The sequence below is a fragment of the Wasmannia auropunctata genome, unplaced genomic scaffold (assembly GCF_000956235.1).
Source record: "Wasmannia auropunctata unplaced genomic scaffold, wasmannia.A_1.0 LD336057.1, whole genome shotgun sequence".
NCBI lineage: Eukaryota > Metazoa > Arthropoda > Insecta > Hymenoptera > Formicidae > Wasmannia > Wasmannia auropunctata.
The window spans coordinates 1,195,347-1,209,477 of NW_012026833.1; positions in this window are offsets into that span (position 1 = coordinate 1,195,347).

The window sequence follows — 14,131 nt, forward strand, 5'->3', positions numbered from 1 at the left end:
TTTCTTCCGTTCCATCATTCCATTATTTTTCGTACCGTCTTCAGATCCTTCCTTACAGTTTTCGAGGCTATCGTCCTCACCCTCTTGAGCCGCTGGAAAACCCCAACAGAATTTCGTGCGAGATGCTCCGTAAGATTGAAGCGCGCAGAAGGAAACCGAAGGGTGTCGTTCCGTCTTTCTTCGTCTTGATGGTACCGCTGCGGAAAGAGGAAGCGCGCGATTCGACACTGGGGTGTTTCCTAGCAACCTACCAAACCGCTGGAGGGTAGTTGCTCAGTGATGTAACCGCAGACCTCGTCGCCCCACGCCCGATTTTCCGGCGGATCTCAAAAGTGCATTTCGCGCCCGATCGCCGTTGCGATCAAGTTTCATCCGTAAAATATTTTACTGAAATTTATCGAATGTTCTACAATAATTCCGCATGTTGTAAAACGGAGTAAATTTGTATCGTTATGAGAGAAATGTTTTAAGAGCGTTTCAATGTCATAGAAGAAAACCGCTAAGATAGTTTAAACGAGTAATTTTAATGGATGTAAAAATCTTCGTTGCTTGTTGATTACTTTCTTTTTAATATAAATGGCTCTATAATTCTTTTTATTCCGTCGGCAAGTTAATCCTGTTAAGTAGTGCTCCAGCGCTTTTACTGTGATTAAATTCACGTCTAGAGTGTCTAGCGACCGTAAATACATAATTAATGATTTAGTTATTCATATGCAGTCGGTAATTTTCGCGCACAGAGAAATGTTATAAAGTTTACACAGTCAAGTATATTACATAATTATCGCGGCTGACCGTGTTTCGATAACAACTTCACTTATTTAATTGCTTAATTATTTTCACGTGTGCCTCATACGTAATACGTTAAAACAATAACACAACGCGTAGAATATAGAAACGCCCCCGTGTAAAAGTCGACATTGTTGAAAATAATTTCTGGAGCAGCGAGCAATTCGCGTTCGCGGATGTAAACACAAAGCTCGTCCGATTTTCCAGAGGGGAAACAAATTAATTCCGACGTGAAAGGAACACGCGGCAGCCCAACAATGTTACGGCACGGAATTCAGTACCGCGGAGTACCAATTATCGCAATAATTAGCAACAAAGCCTCTGCTACGTGGTTATGTTAATGACCAACGCGATCGTAATGAATCAGCGATGAACACGCCACGGCGCGCACGCAATTCGATTACGGATGATGAAATTTAATTATATGTCGATACTATACTCGATATTTCCTCTCGCGCCGCGCGGCACCGATGCGCCGCGACGATAATCGCGGAGAAAAAAAATTTCTGTAACCATCAATTTTTGAAAATTAATGCAAATAATTAATACGCGCGCGCGACAGGAGTGATGCGTGCGAGCTGTTGCTCGTTGCGCGCGTAAGCATATTTGTACGACACTTCCTCCGACATCTGTATACGTGCGTGATGTCTGAACGTTAGAGAAAGTTCACACGGCGCATGCGGCAAACGACAACTCGCGTATATCATTTCTCTCGATCCTCATTACGTCAAGGTCTAATCTAACATTTAATAACCCGATAATCAAATCCCCTCTCGGTCACGTTAACCAATTACGCGCGTACTCGACTCGTGACGTACCCTTGACGCGTATATAAAACCCGATCGCTCGTACAGCGAATTTCCGCGGCGAGGGAAAGAAAGTGCTGCGCGAGGGACACACGGAGGACACGAGAGGGTGGAACTTGGGGAGGAGGGGAGGAGAGAAAGAGATTATTCCCCCGGATTCGTGAATTCTCCATGACGAGGAATCCACTCTTCCGCTCAGTCGCCGCTTTGCGCTGTCGCTCTTCGATAATAATACGTTATCCGAGCACAGAGAAGAGACAGTAAGTACATACAACCACCTAAGAGTAACGGCTATATTGAATTTCTGTCTGCGTAACAACCCTGCCAGGCTTTTAGCAGCGGCGGGTGGTAGGGAAGAGGTGGATGAGGAGGAAGAGGAGAAGGACGGAGGACACGGTGGGATGGCGAGGGTGAGGAGGAGGAGGAGGGGGAGGGTCGACTTCATTTCCGAGATCCTCGCAGTGGGTATACAGTAATACCGAGAGATGTGTAGCGGGCGAGAGGGAGACGGAGTCGGAGGGAAAGAAAGAAGGAGAGGGAGAGAACGCGGATGAGAGAAACCGGGAGAGACACGAGAACACCGCGAGGGAGATACCAGATGTGTGAGAGAGCGAAAGGGACGGCGACACAGTGGCGTAACTAACGCGAGCCCCGGGTCATAATTCTTGAGACTAAATAAAAGAAAGAGAGGCTGAAGAAAAAGAGAGATGACGACAAAGAGAAAGGAGAGAAAACAGAAATAAATGAAGTGAGGCATGAGCAGAGGTGCAGGAGCGGAGCAAGAATGAGAGAGTAAAAGACGAGGAGAAAACAAGAAGAAGGACGGCATACGAGGAAAGGAAAGGGGAAGAGAAAAAAAATGTAAGAAAGGAAGTAAAAAGATACCGACGTTCTTTAAAATCAAAGATGAATAAATCTTTATTTTACGTTGCATTGGAATTCTGTAAATGTTACTTACGCCACTGCATGTGGACAGATAGATAAATAAAGACGGGACGATGGGAAAGAAGGAGCGAGACAGAGGGAACGGAAAAAGGGGGAGCGAGAGAGAGAAAGGGATGCAGATGGCGAGAGGTGCGGAAATGGTGTAGAGCGCAGACGGAAGCTGCGGGAAACGGAAACGGGGAATCTACGTGAGGTAGAAGACGAGGGCGGCAGAAAGGTAGATGCGACGTTTCTACATCGTCCACCCGGCGGCAGACGCGCCGGGCTCTGGATCGGTAGGTATGTATGCAGGCTACGCCTTTGCCCGGGCGTATCTCTGGAACAGAGAGCGGGCGGATCAACTTTGTGGTCGGCGATGCATTTGCGGTTACTGAATACTACATATTACAGTAAAATGTAATCGCTTTAAATAATTATGCCTGAAACGCGCAACGCCGTCGCTAATGGATCGTAAGCTGTTATTTGTGCGATTCCAATTGAAGGATTTGGCGCAAAAACCGGTTTTCCCCGTTTCACCGTAGGTGGATTTCCTCAGAAGTGCAACGTAAAGTATACAGTATTACGTATCTCTGGTCGCAAATACGATGAATGCGAAAAAAAAATTATGACGCGTTAATTTACGACGTTGAACGTGATTGACGATTTATTGAGGTTCTCGAAACTGACTTATTAACTACATGTCAGTGCACATATTTTTCTATACTTTCTTATACGACGTTTAATCTCTTAATCTTTTAATTTCCCATGTTTTTATTAATCTGTATCTATATGTGTGTGCGTCTACACGTGTATATCTATATGTGCTCATATGCGATAAACTGAAAACAAATTATTCTCTTTATCCTTACAGACTAAATAATTACTTAAAAAAATATTTTATGCCTTTGATAAAAGCACTTAAACCGGTTCTAACGTTATTACAGAGTATATCTTTGCTTTAAAGATAAAGAGAATAATTTAAGACTTTATTATTATCAACTTAACAGACGGCATTATCTCTGATTTGCATCATTATTACGCTCGACGACTCATTTGCCGTTTCATGACTCGCTCAATGCTTTATGGACCAGTTATAGTTTAAATATGGGTCAATGAAAAAAAAAATCTGATCTTTTAGGGTTAATAACCCGCGGAGTTTGCGGCGCAGGGCGGGCGTTTGGTAATACCGTTACTGGCTGGGGGTCGATGGAGTATACACAGCGCGAGAGAGTGGCGGGTACATACTAGAGGGGTTTACTGACTGCTGGCTTGCCTCACTCACGCCACTCCTACGCCTTTGAGCCCCCTGAATTCTCAGGGGTGGATAGAGACAGGGAGCGAGAGGGAGAGAGAGAGAGAGAGTCGAGTCGAGGGCAGCTGCCCCGGGCCGTGTAATACGCGCAGATATAGTGGGACCGCCTCTCACGCTAATCGCAGTAATTAAGTCTAAGCTTCGGGACTACGGGACGATGCTGATCTGACGGATATAGCCGCGATGGCTCGTCCGATCGACTGTGTGTAAAGCGTCGACGATGAAGTGATTTACATCGGAATCGCTCGAACGAAGACCAAGCGAGGTTTGCGCGGAGTGGAAAATTTGTCACCGGCCGTGAAGTCGGCCGTGAAAATAAAGGGGGAGCGTTTTTCTTCCGTGCTCACTCCTCTCTCTCTCTTTCTTTCTTTCCCTTTATCCTCCCCTCCTTTTCTCTCTCTGTACGGCTTTCGGATAATAAACCGGACCGGATAGTGAACAACAGACCCTCTTATTTCGGCTCTCGCCTTTCTCCGACACTCTTCTCTGTGCACCGGTCAAGATATATTTCCGCGAAGGCCCCCTCTCTTCTTTCCGGACGAGCTTTTTTGAAATGAATGACTCTTTTTTTTCGGTAGAATAATTCTCGACGGCTTGATGGCAGCACAATGACACAGAAAACGGTAGAATTACACTCTAAAGCATGTACTCCACAATCTTTCTTTCTTTTTTTCCTTTTTGTAATTATAAAACTGTGAATGTAAAACATTCTAATGCAAGTTAATTGCTACTCGAGGTAACTTTAATACATACTTTTTAAATAGTATTTCCTAAAAGGGAGAATATTTATTCGTCTATTTTTCAACGTGTAGAAATAATTCGCAAATGCCAGAATTAATTGCGTTTATTTGAAGATACGCCAGGCTTTATTATCGCAAATTGGAAATCGTTTTCCCAGCTATTGTACAGTCTGAATTTAAAATAATACGCGTTTGTGTGTGTGCGCGCGCGCGAGTGTGTGCTTCATATCGGAACGATGACACGCGGTGAGCGTGAGAAAGGAATTCGATAATTCACACGACTCAATCGCCGCGCGACGAGTAATTATTCGCCGACACCTACGCGCGTGGAATGACACGGATTTCTAAGCGAATATATATCGATGGCCTCGTCGTCCACTCGTCGATGCGCTTAAACGGCCACACGCGAGTCTATAATCACGGGTGTAATCACGTAAACCTGAACCCACCGGTTATCGCGAGGCGCTAATTCCCGTGTACCGGGGGAACGCTAATGATATTCTATCAAACCGAGATATCGTTCCGAGTAATTAGCGTAAACGAGCTAGCGCCTAAGGATAAGACGCGATACACTCGGAATTACCGCGCCGAGCAAGCAGATTACGTTATATATCCGACTCGGATTTTTCATTTTTCATCATCTCAGCAACGTTGGTTATCTCCATAAACGTCCCGGCCTGATGATGATGTGAAGCGAACTCGAAGATATCGTCCGCTGTAATTAACAACGGACATCGCGAAGGTGCAATGCCCCGAAGAGACGCGATATATACGCATATCCTAAATTATTACGAGTGCGAGCTAAACGTTACAAATTGAACGCTATAATTTTCACGGATTATTAAACGCTTAATTAGTCGAAGGATAGACAAATCTTCGCGTATCTTTGCTCTCTTGCGTCTGGAAATCAGACTTGTCTGGCTGAAACACATTATATCCTTTGAATTAAAAGACGGTGACACAATAGCTCTCCTTTTTTTTTATCATTACACCTTTATCTCTTTACGATTCGATTTGGCGGTAAATTATTTTTGCATTCGTAGAGAAGCCCCCTCTTCACGGGGTTTCGCCTCATTCGACGTCGCCGCGGGCGCCGAATCGTGGACGGGGGGTAGCCGCCACGCACCGCGTTTTATCATCGAGATTTCAATAGGTAGTTAGAGACAGGTAAAATGACGAGCACGACACGACCGAGTTATTTAAAGCGGGCAGGGCAGGGCGGACGGAGGACTTTATGCACAATGGAGAGCGGAGCGGAGGCGAGTACTGCCCGTGTTTTGCTCGTGCGCTTGTATACGCGCCGGCTCTTCTCTCTCTCTCTGTCTCTTTCTTTCTTTTTTTTCCTTGCCTCCGGTGCTCCGCAAGAGCAAGTGTGTGCGGTCGTCCTTTATCCCGCCCTCTCTTTATCCAACGCGATTCTTACGCGCGTACTACCTTCTTCTTTCTCTTCTCCCCCCCCCCTTGCCTCTCCTTTCTCTTTTCTACTTTGTTTCGTTTCCGTTCCTCGTACGCTCTTCTTTCTCTTCGTCCTATTTGCCTCGCCTTGCTCCACCTTTTCTCTCTCTACACGGCGCACACGCCGGACCTGTTCGTTGACTCAGAAACGTCGTAAATTATTTTACATACACTAGTCAACCCCGCGAAGAAGTTGATGCGTCATGGCTTTGCCTGACATACTCGCGTTGAAATAAGACTGTAAGATACATCGAAACCCGAGATGCATATTGGAAAAAAATTTAAAAACATTTCCATTCGGAAATCAACACTTTTCTTTTTTCAAAAATCCTCGATATTTATTTTAAATTTTGATATCTAAGAAATCTGTACAAAAACTGTTCTCTCTTTTACAACTTATACATATTACTATATACACCTTAATTATTCTTTCTTCGGATTCGCAACAGTGGCACGCATATTGTCAATAAAAGAAATAACGATTTCTTGCAACAATCAGTGATCGTGTATGATTCATATTTTAAAAGATGATAAAAAAGATAATTTTCTTAATCTTAATTTAAATAAAATTTGTTTTTTCTTGCTTCATCTGCTATGTACGTGAATAGAGAATTAATCGTGCTTCGATTTGAGATTGAAAGCGGTAAATTGCGATGGGCAAATCGGTGCATGGCACAATCGCGCGGAATCGATGTGGGCCGATGTCCTTACGCAAGTAACTCCGCGAAGTGACGAGACGTGAAATTCAATTAGCGCGCGAGCGGCACTGCGCCGCGTGTCGCCCCGGCGCTCCGCGCGAGAAGAAAGGGTAATTAGTCCACTTACCGGTGGGCCAAGTGATTGGCAGGAGAAATCGCGTTACGTTCTAATTGAATTAGTGCGATTTCGGCTGCTTTGAGGAAGTGTAACAGGTGTATTTAATTCGCATACGCGCCGCGTACAGGTCACGTCTAAATCCTCGGAATCTCCGTTGTTACAAAAATTGTTCAACCCGTTCGTAAGAAAGAGAGGGGAGGATCGTAAAGAATGGCGGAAGGCACCGCGTTTTTCTCCGGCAATAAACGCGACTCCTTATTGCGAAAATTCCCGCCGTTGTTACCCGAGGGGCTTTCGTGAAAATACTACGGCAAGCTTGTGACATTGTAACGCAAGGCACGAAATTTATTCAGTACAAAACACCATGTACAAGGTGGCGTCTCCGTTTCTGTTTTTTCACTCGACTTTTTTTCTCCCGAAAATTATTGAAAAGCGATTCTTCAAGCTAAAATGCTGATGAGTCTCTCGATCGCGTTATGAATACATATTTAGATATTTTAAGATCAGTTACATTTTTCTACATAGATTTAGACATTGTATTTAAATTTATACTGTATATTGTTGCTGATGATATAATAGTGTGTCTAAAATTAAGAGAATTTTAATCTATAGATTAAACAATCTATAGATTAAATGAAGTAGTCACGTTAGGTCAATGGTCGAACCTTTATATTCATCTCTCATGGGGCATTCTTCAAAGTTTATCGATTCTTTTTTTTTTATGGTATTTGCTGGATCATCGATGGTTTTGAAAAAAAAAATTGTGCGGTTAGAACGGACCACCCTGTATATCTGAGGCTACCTGAGCGGCAATTTCGCACGATTCGTTACGCTACAGGCCGCAGAAAGAACAACTCGCTCCAAGGTAAACAGGATAATCGAGTTTTTCGGTCGTGATTTAAAGAACTGGAATTGATTATCGCGAGATATTGCGGTCCTCGTTGGACCTCGACTATACGCACCGTTGATGGCCTTCGCGACATGCTATTGGCGCGGTTTACACAGAACGACGCGAATGGAAATCCGCGTCAATACCTTTCGTGACAATAAAAAAATGAGCGAATAATGGCGAAGGCAAACATTTACTCTCGAGTGTATCTTACAATTTAGAAAACTATAAGGAACTTCCTAAGTGTTTTCTCTTGTTTCGAAGATACTTATGTTTGAAATTGTAACATCCTTTTTAGAACTATTTTTAGAACCATTTTCAGAACCTAGAAAATCATTTTGAATGTAATCTTTTTAATTAGAAAATATCTATAACGTACAAAAATTTTCTGGTTAGAATATTTATTTGGGAAGGTATTTACTAAAATATATCTTCTCTCAATAGTCAGTAACATTTTAATTTCTTTTCATCATGCAGTATTATCAATACTATTGTATATATATATATATATATATTTTGACATATATGTGACATTTTAGCAGACAAGTTTTGAAAATAGCAAAATATTTGTCGCAAGAAAGATAAGAATTTAATATATATATATATATATATATATATATATATATATATATTAAATTATTTTGCTATTTTCAAAACTTGTCTGCTAAAATGTCACGTTTGATTAACGAGGCGCTCGTAACATTTTTCCGGCGACATTTGTGAGACTGTTTTCATAAATATATTTCACAGTTTCACGGTACATGAGTTCTAATAACTCCGCACGGACACGCGGCATTCTGTTCCGTTTGTTTGCGGAACGGAGCCGCTCTTCTCGGTTCCGTAACGAACATAATCTCGTCATTAATCAAGTCGTTTCCGTTGACGCTATGTGCTATGCGGGTAGCCGGTGGCCGTGCAAATAAACGTATCGATGGCGGCGTAAACAGAATGGAAGGCGTCACGGTGGAAGCACTTTGTTGCGGCACAACAGATTTTCTCTGTGCCCCCTTTCTTCTTTTTGTTTCCAACTACTTCGCGCCACTCCGGCACTCGCTGCCGCCGCATCCGTCCAACCAGAGAGAGGAGACAGGTACAGTCAATTATAGTGGACTCTCACTGCAACGACTTATTCGCGAGGAAATCCGCTTAACTTCGGCAACAGCAAAGAGTTGCCGAGTCGTCAATTATTCATAACTACCATCAAACGCTATTCGCTGTAATTAAACGTCTAGATTCTCCGAAGGAAATAAGGATATATACGTAATTCTGTCTGAAAATCACGCAGTTTATTTTTTTTTTTTTTGCATTATCTAGTATCCTTCGTGTAAATGACTTCTCGTTGTTCGAAAAGCCAACGTTACGTTATACGGTTAATTCCAGAGATCGAACGGCGTGTAAGAATTGTGCAATAAAAGCCGTGCAAATAGTGTCACGTTGCCGCGCTTGTGATTACACGTTTTTCTCGTTATGTAAGACCGTGAGAGAGAGATACAAACTAGAAACTGTCAAGTTGGACAGGAGGAGTCCTAAGAGAGGGAGACAGAGATGGAGGAGAGCGAGAAAGAGAGGAGCGGGGGATATACTGTCATGCCCGACTACGTGGCTGCTCCTTCAACCTCTGTTAAAACCCGACACCGTGGTATCTCCCTTTCCATGGTGCAGCTAGCCATCTGTCAGCCGACTAATCTATTATCTGGTGATTTTTCAACGCCCCACTTCCCCCGCTCGTTCGAGCGAATCCCAAAAAATTGCCCGAAGGAAAGCGGGTTGAAAGGAAAGAATTCGGGGATTATGGTGGACCGGTGTCCCGACGGATTCGCGTCAAACGTCGGAACTAATTTAATTGAAACGCATGACACATCATATCCGTTTCACTTTTGTCAATTTTGTGCGGTAAGATTAATATTCGCGTTTGTTCGATTTAAAAAAAAAACGTCAACTTCTTGTATAGCAATAATAATTGTAAATTATGGATGACAAGAATTAATACATTATAATACGTTATGTTTTTCTCTATAAAACATGAACACTGTTACGAAGATCTATTGTATAAATTTTTGCTTTGAAATATACTAATTCGCAACTTTAAAACTCTGTTATTTAACATTTAAAATCCAAATAATATTTATTATTTCTTAGATATTTATTTAAAAATTAAAACGGATAAGTGAAATTAGATAAAACTGAGAGAAAACTGAAGGTATTCGTTCCCCGTGTCATTTTCGTGTCCGATTAATTTTGACGTTCACGCGTTTATTCATGCAGCGAACGCCGATTCGTCAGTACCAGTGCACATAGCTTTATTTGCCCGCCGAAGCCGGGTGCCCAGGCGCAGATATAGTCGCGCAAGATACGCGTTATCTATTTCATTAGGTGTGTCCATATGTGCGAGCCGGTATCAATCATCGCACATATCCATCGCGAGCAACGCGATGAAGCAAGGAAGGGGCCTTGTTCGTCCTCGTGCATTCGCACGCATACGCCGAGCCGCGCGTATAGGTATGCTTGTATCCGGTTAAAGCGAAAGCAATCTCTCCGCTATCTACCGAATCCCGGGATAGACGGATGATCTCAGGTAACGACTACCAGCTAACCAGCCGGACGGCTCGTGTGGCGCAAGATATACGCTCGCTAATACCGCACGCAGATAGCTGATTAAACCCGGACGCGACAAAATAGCGAGTAAATATTATATGTCGAGAGACTCACGGTTGGAAATTTTCTATTTTCAGTTTAATTGTTACTTTATCGTCTTTTTAATCAATACGAGAGTATCTTAATAAAAACGTATTACAATCATAAATACACATAAATATGAATTATAGAATTATAATAAATATAAATTATAAATATAAAGAAGTTAGAGAAAAATAAATTATAGAAAAATTATGCTGTAGGAGTCTAAGGAACGGAGAGAACATGAAATAATTGCTCTGATTATTTAACAATCACACAAAGTACATTTATTCACTCGCGTTGAGATACAGTTCACCGTATGGCCTCATAGAGGTTTTAATCTCGCTTATTTCTCGCACACACAATTATAGATATATTTCTTAGGGTATTCAAGAGAATACGATTCTCTTTTACTAGAAATGGAATATCGTACACAATTCAAATCGTACTCCTTCTCGATACAGCTTATAAACGCAACAAGCTAATCGGCTCATTGGGTTATCAAAATGAAATCCTAATTACACTAACTGCCAAACCGTGGAGAGGGGAACGAAAAGGGAAACCGTTCCTGATGTGTATATGTGAACGGAAAGAGAGGTATATAGGAAGAGAGGGAAATAGAAAAGGAGAGGAAGAAGTTTAGAAAAGGGAGCTGGGTGGCGAAGGGATCACGTGCCAAAGAAACGTTAAACACATTTTGAACGTTTGTATAGAGCAATTAGTATTTATAACAAGGGTAGACAGAGCGGCCACGGTCGGCTCCGAGGTCCGGGGGGGGGGGGGGATCACTCCTCGCGTCCGAGTGAAACGTGCTCTGATCAGCGGAGGGATGTAAGACTAGACGAAGAGGAAGCAGGAACGATAAGGACGAGAGAATTCGCCGGTTGGTGTATGTACGTGTGCTAGGAAGCGGAGGGAGCGCGATGCGAAAGGTGGAGAAAGGAGACAGAGGGGTTGGCGAGACCACATGCCGTGAACACCCCCCAGCGGCATCGAAACGTGACGGGATTGTCGAGTGAGACCTTTGCGTCGGGTCCGCGTATCCCTTCGCTTTCTTCCTGCCCTTTTTCCTCGTCCCCTATCCGTACTTCTTGAATTCATGTGCGAGAAAGTCGCGGAATTTCGCACCCCGGTCAAATATCGCGTGTAAATACGCAACTACGTATAACTATCTCGCTTCCAAATACACGATTAACATAAAAAATGAGAACATTTCATCGATAATGATCCACTGTAAAATGAAAGGAAAGAAAAATTATAAAATTAATAAAATTAAGATTTAACGCGAAAAGATTTCTTTTTATCTCAAGAAAATACGATTATTATTTATTAGAAAAATAAATGGATTAATTCCCTTGCCATATGTTTCTCTGAAAATGAGTTTTTATACAGATCTTAATGATCATTAATTTCATATGGAAGATATGTCACATCTGTCACCATATGGCGTCGTAATATGCGCGAGTCGAACTTAAATTAATACTTTTTTTATTTTCCTTTGAAATTTGCTTTTTACAGCTTAAGTCTTGATCCTTCGTAAGTCTGTATTTACAATCGCATAATTTTTAAAAAATCCTGTGTGTGATTTTGAAATTAGCGGGAAAAATAATAATTTCTTCAACTCTAGAGTGTCAAACAAAAGGAAAAATGATTTTGTACGTGTATTGTATAAGCGTATTAGCGTTTTATATATATACATATTTGCGGAATATGGCAATTTGTACATACGGATTCTCTATTCGTTTCTGTAAATTTCTGTTTTACACACACATACACACACACACACACACACACACAATATATATATAGGCTAGCTCGTGTACCTACGTCACGAAGTCGAGCAAGCGTACCGCGAAACGCGCGTCGCGCTAAGCGCGCGTATTGTTCCGAACGCAAAGCCGATGTTCCGCTACGGTCACGGTCGGTATTACCGCGCCTATAATTAATCAAAATTACTCTGTCAGCGATTGGGACGCAAACAGCAATTCGGTCATTAGCCGTAGCGCTGTTAATTGCGACGGGCGTTAATTAGAAACTCCGACGTGCTATTCTCCGTTCGAATACATCGTCGTGTACAGAATTACGTTTGCGTGCTATACCAGCCTACGCAACGTACAATTGTCGTGTTCGCGTAAATGTTAATCTTCGCGCGACCGAATCGACCGGCCGCCGCCGGCCGGGCCGGATTCTCTTTACGTTTCTTTCTATACGGACGGTAGCAGGACGATGCGCTTTCAAGTTAGAAACTGTTGTCGAAGTTTTCCGACGAGCCGCCAGTCAACTCAAATCGCTCTCCTCCCAATCCCTTGCAATCACAAATAAGTTGGTTGCAACTCGCTTGATTGTTCGCGAAGCGAGGCGAGACAAGATGTCTTTGCTCAATTCGCACTGCTATTATAGAACTACGAGACTTTTTTTCAATAAATTTTGATTTTTTTTTCTTCTTTATTATTCTAAAAATCAAAATGTCGTTCGAATAATATAATATGCATGCGGATCTGTGTATACATCATATCTGAATATTATTTTGAAATGTAATGTACACATTTGTGTGTAATTCTGATGTAAAATTAACCTGTCATGAAATCCTAAATACATATCGCAAATTTAATTAAATTTCTATTATACAATAATACATTATCACAATAATCCTTATATTAATCTCGTATTAATTATATTACTATGTATATATTAATATCGATTATTCTTCGCGAATCTTCCGTTCATTTTTTTTGTACTATAAGTTTCCGCATAGGCACAACAAATAGGAAGAAACGACTTATAAAACGTTCGGTTACAAATTACACTTAATTAATTCTCAATATCGCGTATACGCATTCATAAGTACCATCGACTACCCCTCGCCGTCGATTCTTCCGTGCGTTTCTCTCCCTCGTAGTCGTCGGTGCTCGCAACGCTCGAGGAAGATCCTGACAATAATTATTACCGTCAAATAACAGACCGCATTCACCTGTCCCGACCAGGTGAGTTAACGAAACAAAGACGGGAAGAACGGAGACGGCAGACGGGTGGAGAGAGAGAGAGAGAGAGAGAGAGAGAGAGAGAGAGAGAAAGTGAGAGAGACAGAGCCGCGGTAATATGGCCGCCCGTAATTGGCTACATTGTTCCTATGAATTGATATGTCATTAATATTGATTGGCTGCGAGCCGCGGAGCTTGCGTCGATGCGCGGTCGAGTTAAGGGGGGAACGCAGGGGGAAGCAGATTTCCAGCGGCGAGACAGGACTCTAGCGGGAGCGGGAGAGCGGGACGTCGGCTGGACCAGGTGGAAAGAGCGGGATGTACATACGTGAGAGAGAGAGAGAGAGAGAGAGAAAGGAGAGAGAGCGGCGATGTGTCCCGCGAGAGTGAGGAGGGGCTGCGTGATACATGCGTTATCCCGCGGATGCACAATGCGAGCGAGCCGCGTAATGCGATTCGTCCGTCACTGGTTTTCGGTTGGCGCCTCTTTTGATCGCCCGCCTCATCGTATCGATGAACAATATCGCTACTTTGTTTCATCCTCAAAGGGTTAAACGCCAGCGGATGATACGGGTGATGTGCTCCGACATAAGCGCGATTCGATATTCCAGTGTGATGATCTCCTGCGGACGTCGTGTCAGCGAGAAAATGCGAGAAACCATCATTCTAGTGAATTCGTTGGCAAAAGATAGCAAACCTTTAGGAAGAAAGAAATACAAATGGCATGTGTTTCTTCCTCTTACGTA